We start from the raw sequence: 15,397 nt of genomic DNA, 5'->3' as shown, positions 1-15,397 counted from the left end.
TGGGTCTTGATCTTTCCCTACTTTATCCTCCAAATTTTTGCTCTCCATTATATGTAGCACAAGATACTGCAGAATGTGTGAACTTGGTAATATTGCAGTACCAATGGGCTTATACTGCAGGATTGGTTTGGCAAATTTTGTTGTAATTAAAAAAAAATTTAATTAGTTTTTTGTATATTTTTTTTATTAACTTCTTTTTCATTTTTTAAACACTTGGGAATATTGGGGAAATAACTATGCCCTTAGAAGCACAGAGCACGGGACACAGGACCACTGGACTGAAAAGGACACAGCACAGGACCCAGCAGCACCACTGAATTCAAAATTGACAGAGCACAGCACACAGCACCACTGGACTGATACTGCAGAACACAGCACAGCACAGCACAGAACTAAACAGCACAGCACGAGATCTACCAGGACAGAGGACCACCTAACACACCCTCCCTCTACCCTGATCAATGCCCGAGTGAAGATGGCGGCGACTAGCGGGGAATTTATAGGATCCGAGTATCGCGAGATCCGACAGCAGGATTATGACTCAGAGCCTCGGTTTCAGGTTTTCATTTGGCGCCAATACCCGGATCTGTCTCGGATCCGACTCGGATCGGCAACGTTCGGGTGGGCTCGGATTCAGGAAATCCGAGTGCGCTCATCTCTAATCTAAACAGTCCTTCTCACCGTTAATTCTTCTTTCTGACATAAAATAAAATATGTTACAAATTACGCACTTACATTGCTTTATGTGACACTAGAATGAAATAAAGTCCTTCTAGCAGGTACACTACACGTGCTACTCACCTTTTTTTAATGTCGTTTTCGTACTGGTCCAGTACTTTGACCATCATCTCCACCTCTCTTGGGCTCATTGGATTTGCTCTGCTCTTCTTGAGTATCTCCCACCTTAGCTTTTTCAAAATTTTTGGCCCTTCCAGCGCCATCTCTGACTCAGTCTTCGTCTACATAGCTGCAATCCCCGCTGACACCTTCTCCTCACCCGCAACCCCCACTGACACCTTCTCCTCACCCGCAACCCCCACTGACACCTTCTCCTCAGCCTTAACACCCACTGACACCTTCTCACTCGCCATCTTCTCACGCTCCTCGGCGACAGACAGGTTCCTCTGTCATTTTATACACTCAGACATGGGCGTTCGTTTCTGCTGTGGACCAATCAGCGATGATGCCCACAGAGAATGGAGCATACCATTACATACGAAGGGATTTTATTATTAGGGAATAATCATTGCATTGCACTTTAGCAGTTAAATGTTTTTCTAAATTTTATGTACGGTAATAAACTTCTATTTTATAGGAATGAATGAAGAGACAGTGTTGCCTTCTCTTTTTATCCGGCTTTGGGTGTTAACTATAGTGAAAGCTCTGCCCCTTTATGCTAATGTCTTTGTTACATCGTTACATGCCCCGCAAATGATGGTTCAGTGTGTACGAAATTAAAATGATTGCTCACGACAACATGGCGGTAAAAAGTCGCTAAAGGGACGTCCGCTCTTCCCTTTATCGTCTAAAACGAGGCTAGTGTGTATGCAGTCCATGGACCGAGCGATCGAACCATCGATCGGGTGTAAAATCGATTGGCATAAAAAGTTGGTGGAAATTTCTGTAGTGTGTACCCAGCTTTACACAGTGGCTCTCCTATTCATGTGCAGTTTAATATTATGTAGATGTACATACCACGGCTGGAAAAACAAGGCAGATAATGCCACACCCTTGGTATACCCATTTAGGTGTAAACCAGCTCCATTCCAGTGTGCCATGCCCCATGTCCTGCAGAAATATGGAATTTTGGTAGGTATGTATGTAGGGTAGAGCGTCTGAATGTAGCACCACCCCTCTGCCTCCGTACATGCTCTGCTCCTTCCCTATGCATCTGAGTTGAGCCTGTTGGTTACGTTAATTCCCTCCTGAAGGCATGCTGGTAATTCTGCATTGTCTTGTTTGGCATTTCAGCGACTAGCAATGTTGTTTTGCTGTAATGGGAGCTTGGGTTCGAGTGCGACTGAGGTGATATCCATGTGGTGATGAGATTAATGAGATTCCGGAGCAGCATCCTGACTGAGGAGAGCTCAGAGGGTACTATGCCCACGGTGGACCAGTCAGATAGTCCCTGTGACTTACTTGCCTCCTCCACTCCTACTCTGTTCAAAAGAACATCCTTCTGAAATCCAGAGCTCTTGAAGGCCTCAAATTCAATGGACATACAGTTCAGATGTTCCAAAACCTCTTCTGGCAAACAGTACAACAAAGGAGACTGCTAAACCCACAGACAGACACTTCTCTTCCTACAACTACTTACAAGCGCACTGCACAAAAACACCTGAAATACCAATGAGGATTCACCCAAACTTGTAGGTCCAATATGAAGTTAGAACATGACCCTAAAGTAGGACTTTTCGGTGATGCCCTAAATATTACCAGAATCCTTCTCCTGGGGGTAAATTTATCAAGCTGCGGGTTTGAAAAAGTGGAGATGTTGCCCATAGCAGCCAATCAGATTCTAGCTGTCATGTATTTAGTACATTCTATAAAATGATTGCTAGAATCTGATTGGTTGCTATAGGTAACATCTCCACTTTTTCAAACCTGCAGCTTGATAAATTTACCCCCTAGACTTGATTTACACACATGCCTGGAACTTCCAGTTATCCCACAAAGAGATAAATAACATACCGTCCAATGGTCACAAAGGAGTCCTCACCATTGTCCTCAGATGAACACTTGAGAAGATCATTCATTGCTAAAAGTTTTTGTCCCCGATCTTCACAACCAATGGCGCTGTTATTTTTTGCCAGAGACTCTATTTGGACATGACTGTGCCCCCAACTTTAGGAACCATCTGTAGCCACATGCTTTATTTAACAACATCCCGGAGATTAAATCGAAAAGTGTAGCTATTTTTTTCTCAAGATTATGGCACAAAAGTCTCCAGAGGATGGGCGATTTCTCTTTAGTGTAGGGGAATTTTTTTCACCATCGCTAATATATATATAGCCCTAACCAGAAGAAACCCACATGTTTGCTCAACATTGTAACAGGTAGATCCACTCCAACAGGGCATTCTAGTAGTAGGTGATGACCTAGACTGCACCCTGGACCCTTCCATTGCATTTCCAAGAGCCACAAACAAGGTGTCACACTTTTACACAAAGAATATCACTGATTGGTATTAGCGCTACTAACCTGAGAGGCGCGGAGTCTAACACACCACCGGTGTTCACCAGGGATCCCCACAAGGAGGTTTGGGCTTTGCTGCGTGCGATGTGTAGGTCGCGGTTCTCCCAGGAAGTCACCAGTGCAGCGAATAGAGGGTAGTCAAACAGGCCGAGTCGAATCCAGGGAAGCGAGGTACCATGGAGAATAGGCAGGAGTAGTCAGGAACGGTCCAAAGGTCAATACCAGAGGGGGCAGCGAAGTACAAGGGGAATCTGCAAGAGAGGTCAAAACAAGCCAAGGAGTCAATACACAGGAGTTCAGGAACAGAGTTATAACTTAGATACTGGAGCTGGGTAGAACCAATACTCTGGCACCCTAATGGTGCCAGAGTGAAGTTTAAATAGGGACAGGCAGGAAGCCCTATGGAGGAAGTTTCGGCGATCAGTTGAGGCGTCTGGGTTGCCTGGCAACCGAGCAGCGCATCGCGCCGCGTTCACATGGTCGTGTCCCGTTGCCTAGCAACGGGACGTCTCTTCTGGCCAGAGGGTGTCCGTCTCCAGCGGAGGTGCGGAGACGGCACCTGACACAAGGTTCTATCAGGGTAAGATGTATGACAGCTACTTGGTTGACTTGTGGAGAACCCAACATCCCATAGGATGACGTTTCATTTTTTCTCCCACCCTTCATACTCACAGCCACAGACACAGTTTGGTTTCAGTCTCTATAGCCTTCCCCCTCCACTTGTAGTTAAATAGAAAAAAAAGCAGCCTGCATAGACTGAACAATATAAAAAATAAATGGACCAAGGTAGTTTGGTGGCTGTCTATGACTCCCCCCCGCCCTCCACTTGTAGTTGAATAGAAAAAAAGCAGCCTGCATAGACTGTAGAATTAGATTATAAAAAATTAATGGACAAAGGCAGTTTGGTATCTGTCTGCATCAGACCCCCTCTCCACTAGGAGTAAAATAGAAAACTATTCAGCCGTTATAGAGTCTTAAATATAAATAGAAATTGAGAAAGCAATTTGGCATCTGTCTGCATCATAATCATCAACATCATCATTAGTGCCCTCGTCGCCTACACAAATCTCCCCCTCATCCTCTTCTAATTCCAAAGTGGCATCCTCAATTGGTGTATCACCGGCTACACTTGGGCTGTTAAGGCACACATCAGCAGAACTGCTGAAAAGGCCCTTCTTTATGGGTACACTGTCACTAACAGAATGCTCACGATTAGACATACCACTGTTGGATGGACTCTCCACAGGGATTGTTGTCATTTCTGATTCAGAACATACATTATCCTCGAATGCCTTACTGTTTTCTTGCAGCTCGGCTTTGACGCGTAACAGTAGTTGTGCACCACTTTTAGACTCCAAATTACTTGGTCTTACTTGGTCACGAGTGGCCGTACAAGAAGAAGGCTCGGTAACATTTTTGGATCTGCCACTAATAGAGGAAGGCGAAGGCCTCATTCTCTCTTTGCCACTGCGTGTGTAGAATGGCATGTTGGCAATTTGTTTTTTATCGGCACTTAACTTTGCCTCAGTTACACTTCTTTTTTCGCTTCAACACGGTAAATTTTTTGAGGGTGTGTGTTTTTTTGCCTGATTTCAAAAGACTATGTAGTTTGACATCCCAGATGACGTATGGGAACACTACCATCAGGACTGGTGACAGAACCGGGGGCCTGATTCATCAAGGTGCGCAAACTCATGTTTCATACTTTGAGTGACACAAACCCTTATATTTGCGTTGGAGTTTGAGATTGAGTTGACTTTGAGTGCCGTATCTGCTCTGTTTGCGCTGCGTATGTGGTGTTTTACGTAGCTCAAGTCCCGTTTAGCAGATGCGTATGAGTTTGCGTACCTTGATGAATCAGGCCCCGGGTTGCTGATTCTGCTCATATGTGGACTGCTTTGAATCCATTATGAGGCCAAAGCACTTGTAGTGCTACAAATTGTTTTAGAAACTGCTGACAAATTTGACTTTTGACAGCCAATAAAATAATGCAAAAGAATGGGGGACACCCCAAAAGAACTTGGAGTGCTAAATATTATTTTTTTTACACTGCTGACAAACAGGACTTTTGACAGCCAGAAATATTAATGCAAAAGAATAGGGGACACCCCAAAAGCACTTGGAGTGCCAGAAACTGCACAAAAAAACCTCCTCTATCCTCCTCTTACTGCTGTAACAACTGGTATTAAGATTACAATGGTATTGCATACAAACAATAATGTGTCCAAATACTGCTCTGTCCCTGCGCTGATATGGCCAGTGTGACCTAACCCTGCTCTCTCCCTCTGTCAAATGGCGATGGATTGCTGTGGAGCGGGTATTTATGCTTTTCAAATCTCGCGAGAACCAAGCTCAGAAATACGAATACGTCACGATGACGTTTTGCCTCGATTTCGAATCCGAATGGGCGGGAGAGTACCGAGCGTGTTCGGCTCGGTACTCGGATAGGCTAAATTCGGACGAATTCGGATCTCGGGGAACCGAGCCCGCCCATCTCTACTTCATACTCACAGCCACAGACACTTACACCTCATGACAGACAGGAACATAGTTCACATCATATGATTATGCCTCTCTATATCTATATTTGACACGATCCCTCTGTATTTAGAAACTTACCAGGAGAGTACTCTATCCATAAGAGTCCTAGAAGACGCACGAGCTTCCCTAAATAAATTACTCAATGAGAGAAACAAATATGAACTGCGTAAGTGCAGGAAGCTTTTCTCTGAGTGGGGTAATAAAATTAGTAAACTACTGGCAATAGCACTTAGAGCCCAGAAGGCACTTATATCTACCTAATTAAACACATGGTAAACTACAGCGTCTCACCGAAGATATAGCTAGGAGCTTAATTCATTTTGGGAACAGGGAAGGTTGTATAGGGAAAAGGTAGCCACAGACTTACATGAGACTGGAGTGACTGAGAAATAGCATTTGATACCCCAGGAGTATGGAGAAAGATCACTCAGGGTAGCTCCTGCGGTAGTCCTGGCAGGGCATTTAGGCAAAAAGAAAACTAGGGGGTATATTTACTAAACTGCAGGTTTTAAAAAGTGGAGATGTTGCCTATAGCAACCAGTCAGATTCTAGCTGTCATTTTGTAGAATGTTCTAAGCAAATGATAACTAGGGGCCTGATTCATCAAGGTGCGCAAACTCATGTTTCATACTTTGAGTGACGCAAACCCTTATATTTGCGTTGGAGTTTGAGATTGAGTTAACTTTGAGTGCCGTATCTGCTCTGTTTGCGCTGCGTATGTGGTGTTTTACGTAGCTCAAGTCCCGTTTAGCAGATGCGTATGAGTTTGCGTACCTTGATGAATCAGGCCCTAGAATCTGATTGGTTGCTATAGGCAACATCTACACTTTTTCAAACCAGCCGTTTAGTAAATCAAGCCCTAAGTCTTGCTTAATGCATAATGTTTACTGGCCAGGAATGGGTACTGATATTGCCAATTATTGTCCATCCTGTCATGCCCATCAGATGGCAGGAAAACCTAATGATGTGTCCTTTCCCATAAAAGCCAAACCCTTTGAAGTTAGCTGAGGACATTTTGGGCCCCTTGCCATTTCCAACAGCGCTGGGAAACAATTTATTCTCACTGTGGTGGACTATGCCACACGGTACCTCCAAGCAGTGGCTCTATCCTTCATATGGTCAGAGAAAGTGGCAGATGCCTTCATAACCATTTTCTCCAGGGTAGGATTCCCCAAGGATTAGTTAACAGATCAGGGCTCATGGTTTATGTCTAATTTCATGCATAGCCTTTGTAGAAAAGATGTATGTGAAACACCTCATAGCCAGCCTTTACCACCCCCAGCCTTTACCACCCCCAGACTAATGGTCAATGTGGGCATTTTAATGGGACCCTCAAACAGATGCTCAGAACCTTTGTGGAGTCCCAGGGACGTTTCTGCCACACCTCCTGTTTGCTTACAGGTAGGTGCCGCAGGAATCCACTGGCTTCTCCCCCTTTGAACTCCTTTATGGACACAAGGTGTGCGGTCACTTAGATCTGATCTGAGAGCAGTGAGATGAGAAATTAATCACCCCTGAAAAGTCAGTGGTCCACTATGTGGTGCAGTTCAGGAAGAAAATGCAATCCTTAAAGCGGATGATGTATTGCAATTTGAAGGCTGCCCAGACTCAGCAGAAGCAATGGTATAACCGCAGTGCTAGCGAGCGTATCTTTGAGGTGGGTCAAAAAGTTCTGCTATTGATATCTGGTTTTCTTGTATCCTGTGCGGCACAATAAGCTAGAGGCTGCTTGGGAGGTCGCCTTCTTGATAGTTCAATGCATTAATGATATCAATTATATACCAGCTATGGATGAGGGACAGAAGGAGCACAGGTATGTCATGTGACATGATCAAGGCCTACCACGAAAGGGGGACTTCTGTTCTAGCTGTATGCAGCTTGCCTGAGGAGGCCCAGGAGCCAGACCCCTTGCTAGACATAGTGGCCTCTACCAAGAAGGGGAGATCCTTAGAAGACACTCAACACAGTAAGAGTTTGACAGACGTGCAGATGGAGAATGTGGTAGGATCAATGGTGCCAAGGTTGTGTCTGGTGAAATTAACTTTAGGGGATGGAGAAGGTGCGAGGGGTGCAGGGGCGGATCTAGAAAATAATTTTACAAGTTGTGTTTAAACTTGTGTTTACAACACAATCAGAGCAGCCGGGCAGCACACTCTCCCTGCCTGTCTCTGCCGAATGGACCTGCACATATTGTGCAGCCGCCGGCAGCAAGTCCCTGCAAGGTAGGGGGCGATTGACCTGATCGCCCACCCAGGATCTGCCACTAGAGGGGAATCCCTCCCACCGAAGTGGCCACTCCCTTGATCTGGTCTTCTCACACCTTACTGCTGTCTCCGACTTCAACAATTCACCTTACCCTCTCTCGGGCCACCATCTACCCTCTTTTAGCATCTCTCTACGTCTCTCACCTTTCCCAGACCATAAACTTACTCCCACCAGGCATAACCTTGGCTTCATCGATCCTACCATGTTCTCCTCCTCCCTGGTCTCACTCCTCTCCCCCATCGCCACACTTGATGAGTGGTGATAATCACACCCTTACCATTGCACTTGACTCTGTCGCCCCGGCTGTCACCATCAAGCTTTGTCGGTCCCCACCTTAACCATGACAATCAAAACTTACCCGCTATCTTCAAAAATGATCCCATAGTGCAGAACGGATCTGAGAAATGTGACACACTCATACTGACTTCCTTCACTTCAAATTAACACTCACCTTTTACTGTTCGGCCCTATCACTCTCTAAACAATCCTACTTTAAGGCTCTCATTTCCTCCCAATCCTGCAGCCCCCATCGCTTTTTTGCCATCTTCAATTCCCCCCCCCTCTCCCCTCCTTGCTCTCTGCTATCAACTTTCCTACCCACTTTACCTCCAAATTTGAGTCAATACATCATGACATCTCCTCCCAACAGTCTCTTCTCGCCCCACCCCCTCCCTCTTCATTACTCACTCTGTCACCCTTCCCACCCTCCTCTGTGGACGCTACCTCCATCCCCTGCTAACCACTGTCATCCCCATTTCTGAGCCCACCCGTCTTTTCTTCCATCTCTCCAAGATCTGTGATGAAGTCCTCACCCTTCTCTCCTCCTCACCTCCCTCCACCTGCTCACTTGGTTTTCCTCTTACCTCAGCAACGGCACCTTTTCAGTCTCTACACCTGACTCCACATCCCCTCCACTTCCCTTACCTGTTGGAGTTTCCCAAGGTTCCGTTCTAGGCCCCCTGCTCATCTCCCTCTATACCTCCTCCCATGGTGACCTTGTCCGCTTCTTTGGCTTCCGATATGACCTCTTTGTTGATGACACACAAATCTATCTTTCATCCCCTGACCTGTCCCCTTCCTTTATGCCTTGTGTCTCCTGCTATCTTTCGGCCATCTCATCTTGAAAGTCCCACGCTTTCTTAAACTCAATATTTCCAAAACTGTGCTAATCATCCTCCCTCCCCCTCCACCCTTCCAGGGCTTCCTCTCCTTCACCTATCTCTTTTTCTGTTAATAACATCACCCTCCTTTCTGTCCCTCAAGTCCAATGCCTATGGGTCATCCTAGACTCCTCCCTCTCCGTAAAACCTCACATTCTGTCCCTCTCAAAATCCTCTCACAAGCAGGGTCTTCTTTCCTTGTGTTCTCCATCCACTATTCCATTACTCTCTGTGCCTCTTGACCTGCTTCCCTAGCTCAGGCCTTCTCCACACTGCTTATTGCCATCATTCTCACTCACTGTCCTGTAAATAATTTGATCTGCATTAAAATGTTATCGGCATATTATTATTTGTTTTTTCAGTATGTCAGGTTTTGTATTTTGCTTTTCATGTATCATGTACGGTGCTGTGGACCTTTTGTGACTCCTTATAAATTAAAGATAATAAATAATAATAAAATATATAAACTAAATCCAGCCCCCCCCGCAGACGAGTTCCAATGGACATAAAGAAATTGATTCCTATCTCTGGAAGATACATGCTCCAGCTACAGCTCGATCTCCTTGCCTAACACTGACTTATGTTTTTTAGCAGATCAATAAAAACATTTCTTCCCATACTTCCTAGGTTCCCAAAGTGTGCGCAGCGGCTCCCAGGGGTGCCGTGACCAGGAGGAGAAGAAAAAAAACAAAAATCTTACCATCTCACTTAATGTTGGCCGTGACATCATCACGCCCGACATTCCGTGACAAGCAGCAGGAGAGAGGATGCTGGGTCCTAGGCACCGCCGAATTGGTAAGACAGAAGAAATAAAAGAAAGAAGGTCAAGTATGGTAAGTAAAGAAATAGAGGGGAATGGTGATAGGAAACAGCAATGGAGGGGCAAAAAAATTAACGAGGGGGCAGAACGAGGATGCAGAGGGGGCAGAGTGAAGATGCAGAGGGGGCAGAGTGAGTGGATGCAGAGGGGGCAGAGTGAGTGGATGCAGAGGGGGCAGAGTAAGTGGATACAGGGGGCACAGAGTGTGTGGATGCAGGGGGCACAGTGGGTGGATGCACGGGGCACAGTGTGTGGATGAAGGGGCACAGAGTGTGTGGATGAAGGGGCACAGAGTGTGTGGAGATGAAGGAGGGCACAGAGTGTGTGGAGATGAAGGAGGGCACAGAGTGTGAGAAGATGAAGAAGGACGCAAAGTGTGGGGAGATGAAGGAGGGCACAGAGTGTGTGGAGATGAAGGAGGGTACAGAGTGTAAGAAGATGAAGGAGGACGCAGAGTGTGTGGAGATGAAGGAGGGCACAGAGTGTGTGGATATGAAGGAGGTCACAGTGTGAGTTAGTTGTAAATTAATCTTTGACAGAAATATAATTGAAAAAAATATATAAATATATTCTTTCCCCTTGGATTTATGTGTATTATTTTTGCATACAAGTAAATAAGTATTTCTGTCCTGACCTAAATACTTACTACGTTTTTTTGCCCCAACCACTTATAAAACGGAAATAGAAATAATTGTAAGGCGCTGCAATCATCCTTCCATATAACTTGTGCTGCTGCTCTTACAGAAACAGAATCTGGATCTGTTGTAAATAGAATACCAACTAACCATATAAAGAGCGCAAAGCATCTAGTATCAAAAAAAATCTCTTTATTATAAAGGTAAACAGGATAAACATATAACCAGTGGGCTATAATCACATATACCAAACAGCCTGTAATAAACAAAAACGTATACAGTACAGTAGTTAAGCAGGATATTGGCCACAAATTAATATCATATGGTACCATATGGATTAGAGCCTGTCAAGCAGCATCCGCGGCAGTGCTGTATTATACTACAATACAGCACTGCCGCGGACGCTTCTTTGACAGCGCCGCAGCTGCTGTACAGTACCGTTGGTTCGCGGAGGGGAGGGGTTTGTGGAGAACCAGAAACCCCCCCCAGCGTGCGCCACTGATAGTATTCCCTGTGCCAGAATCAGGTTTAATGCACCTTATCTGACCCTCTCTCAATTTCTCCTAGTATCAGGCAATGGTCCTCACAATCCCTCTACACTTATTTTATCCTTAGAAGCTCCGGCCCTTCAGACGTAAAGTGTTCAAAATAGGCAAAACAGAGCACAAAGTAGCTTTGTTCACAGATGATCTTTTGGCTTCTCTCAAACCCTATAATTTCCTTTCATAATCTGGTTACGGAATTTCAGAAATGTAACACGTTATTCAACCTTAAAATAAATTATGCAAGATAAGTTGTCCTTAACCTCACCTTCCCCGACATTTCAACACAGATGTTGCATAAATCCTTCCACTTGTCCTGGCACTCCTTTCAACTATGTTACCTGGGAAGAATTAGAACTAAAGTCAACATATCACTTTTTAACTACACTACCACCCTCTACTTTCTAATGTAAAGAGCAAGACCATAAAAACCCTCAGGCCCAATGTAGTTTTCCAGGTTAGGAAGGGTTAACATAATTAAAATTAAATTTAATTATTACAAACTATGCGTGTTGATATTCCGCAAAAGTTCTTAAGAGATTTCCAAAAATATCCTTAGGGATTTTGTCTGGGTGGGGTAATATCCTAGACTTAAACAAGATATTCTATTCTGTCCCAAACACTAAGGATGTTTACAAGTGCCTCTTATATCCAATTATTGTAAACCTGTTTCAACCAATAGGAGACTGGAATGGTCTAGATCTCATGGGAAAAACCCTGGGATAAGCCTATTATTATTATTATTTTTTATTTATTTATAAGGCGCCCCCAGGTTCCGTAGCGCAGGGTACAGAAGCAAGTAACATATAAATGAGGTAATACACGTAAGTAGCACAGAAGAGTGTGAGTAAAGCTGTGGGGACTCACACAGAGCGCAGAGAAATAAATGACAGGACGTACAAGGGAGCCAGACAGTTAACAGACATGGGACAATAAGTAGAGAGGTCCCTGCCCGCAAGAGCTTACATTCTAGAGGGAGGGGTGGCGAGAGACAGTAGGACTAGCTGGGAGAAAATGGAGATAGCAGTGGAAGGAAGAAGAGGTGATGGATAACATGGTCAGGAGGTGGTAGGATAGGTGAGCTTGAAAAGGTGAGTTTTGAGTGAGCGTTTGAAGGACTGAAGGTTGGGGGAGAGTCGAGTTAGGCGGGGTAGGGAGTTCCAAAGAATGGGGGCAACATGGCAGTAGTCTTGGAGGCGAGCATGGGAGGAGGAAATGAGAGGTGAATTGAGGCGGAGGTCAGAGGCAGAGCAGAGTGGCCGGGTAGGTATGTACCTCGAGACAAGGTCAGAGATGTAAGGGGGAGGAGTGTCAGTAGGGGCTTTGTAAGTAAGAGTAAGGAGCTTGAACTGAATTCTGAAAAGGATGGGGAGCCAATGAAGGGATTTACGCAGAGGAGAAGCGGCGAGAGAAGATGAGTGACGAGAGGAAGATGAGCCTAGCCGCAGCATTCTCTATGGATTGAATGTCATGCAAGTGAGAGACAGGCAGGCCAGTGAGAAGGAGGTTGCAAAAGTCGAAGCGAGAAATGAAGAGTGAATGGTCCAGGATTTTGGTTGCTTTCTGAGAGAGGTAGGGACGGATTTCCCCGATGTTACTGAGGAGGAAGTGGCAGGATTTGATGACGGACCGGATATGAGGGTGTTACCACTGAGGGCAGAGTCGAGGGTGACTCCAAGGCAGTGGGGTTGGGTGACAGGAGAGAAAGTTATGTTTTCAACCATGAGGGGGATATCTGTAGGGACAGCAACATTGGCAGGAGGAAAGATAATGAGCTGTTGAGTTTGAGGAAGCGCTATGACATCCAGGCAGTTACAGCCGAGAGACAGCTATATTCTTGGGTTAGGAAAGCAGGAGAGATGTCAGTGGAGGAAAGACAGATTTGTCTGTCATCAGCATAGAGGTGGTATTGGAGGCCAAATCATTGAATAAGTGTTACAACTCTGAAGGTACCTGTGTTACTCTTGATTAGAGATTTCCTGGAGAACCTGAGGCCATTAGAGAGTAAGCAGGAACACACAGAAATCTGCCCTGGAGATCTGGCAGATAAGGGACTACACACGGGTAGTCAGGCAGAAGAGTAGTACAGCCCCGGATCTGGTACACAGAGAATCAGGCAGAGGATGGTCAGACAGGCTGGGATCAGGTACACGGGAAATCAGTCAGAGGATGGTCAGACAGGCTGGGTATCAGGCGCCGTCTCCGCACTGACACTTGGTGCAGGAGACAGGCGCCTGCACCTTCTCAGCAACCACGCACTGTTGCCTAGCAGCGGGACGCTATCTCTGCTCACCTGTCTGCAGCCAGCATGTCTGACCGCCAAAATCTCCCTAACCCTATCAGTAGGCACTTTAGGGTATATAAAGCAGCCTCTGACACATGTCTAGTGCCAGAGTATTGGTTCACTCCAGCTCCAGCGTTTCCTGAACTTCTGATCCAGTGTGTTATTCGGTTCTGACTCTGCTTCCTGTGACTACTCTCCTGTGTTTCGTTTTGGTACCTCGCTGCCCGGCTGGTTTGACTATTTGGCTTGACCTGACTTCTCTCTGGATCCTCCCTCTGTACTGCACCGCTCGGTTGGCTCTGACCTGGATTGCCTGACTACGCCTGTCTACTACTGTCGCTATACCGGTGACTGTCTTGGAGAACCGCGACCTGCGTACCCTCTGCAGCTAAGCCCAAACCCCCTTGCGGGGGTCCCTGGTGAATACCGGGGGTACGTTAGACTCCGCGCCTCCCTGTTCAGTTGCGCTAATACCGGTTAGCAGCCATCTCTGCAATTCCGTGACACTGGGATCAAGTATACGGGAGATCAGTCAGAGGATGGTCAGACAGGCTGGGATCAGGTACACGGGAAATCAGGCAGAGAATGGTCAGACAGGCTGGGATCAGGTACACGGGAAATCAGTCAGAGGATGGTCAGACAGGCTGGGATCAGGTACATGGGAAATCAGTCAGAGGATGGTCAGACAGGCTGGGATCAGGTACACGGGAAATCAGTCAGAGGATGGTCAGACAGGCTGGGATCAGGTACATGGGAAATCAGGCAGAGGATGGTCAGACAGGCTGGGATCAGGTACACGGGTGTCACACGCCCCGCTCTCAGGTTCACAACCCGAGGTCTGACGTACTTATCTGTTCCCCGCTCCATGCCGCTGGTCCCAGCAGCCATCTTCCCGGCGATTCTGCGCATGTGCAGAACCGCTCGCATATTAAGCCCTCTGCTGATCTCTCATTGGTGTCCCATTCATTGCCGGCACTATAAAGAGCACCTCCTTTCTTCTCTCTGTGCCAGTTCTTTGTGCCACATTGCTCTGCATTGCCCAGCATTAGGACTGGCTCTCCTAACCTCTCCGCACCTGCCTGCACCAAGTGTATTCCTTGTGTCCGCCTGCAGAACATCGTACCAAGTGTAGTTCACCTCAGTCTGCATACCATCTCAACTCTCCTAGTGGTAACACACTGCAGATCATTGCACCAAGGGTATTCCTTGTATCAGCCTGCAGAACATCGCACCAAGTGTATTCCTTGTGTCAGCCTGCAGAACATCACACCAAATGTATTCTCTGTGTCAGCTTGCAGTTCATATCAGCCTGTCTACCATCACCACTCTCCAAGTGGTAACACGCTGCAGATCATCATACCAAATGTATTTCTTGTGTCAGCCTGCAGAACATCGCTACAAGTGTATTCTTTGTGTCAGCTTGACAATCATCTCAACTCGTAATCATCTCCACTTCCCTAGTGGCACCTTTATATAGACACTTGCACCTCATGCTCCCCATGTAGTAACCTTCATTATTCTTTCAGCATATCTTCTAGCTATATCTTCTCTGTTCAGATCTCCAGGGTCTCGTGGGGTACTTCCCTTGAGGCCCGCGACCTGCAGCACAGATGCAGTGAAGTCCATATCTCCTTGCGGGGATCCCTGGCAAAAACCATCTGTGCTGTTAGACTCCACGCCTCTAGGTGGAGTAGTGTCAAACACAACAGATCGAAAGGATACAACAAGAGTCTCAGTTGACCGTGATAATGGGAAATCAGGCAGCGGATAATCAGACAAGCCAAGTTCGGTACACAGAGAATCCAGCAGCACATAGTCAGACAAGCAGAAGTGGCACACAGGAGATCCAGCACAATGACTCACAAGGAGGAACACAGGGGTGTCAGACGCACAGCAATAAAAGATAATGAGCAAGTATCAGTGCCGAGCTTTTATAAAGAGAGATATTCAAAAAG

Source organism: Mixophyes fleayi, chromosome 4 (assembly GCF_038048845.1).
Source record: "Mixophyes fleayi isolate aMixFle1 chromosome 4, aMixFle1.hap1, whole genome shotgun sequence".
NCBI classification, from domain to species: domain Eukaryota; kingdom Metazoa; phylum Chordata; class Amphibia; order Anura; family Limnodynastidae; genus Mixophyes; species Mixophyes fleayi.
Note: the sequence above shows the minus strand (reverse complement) of the source record.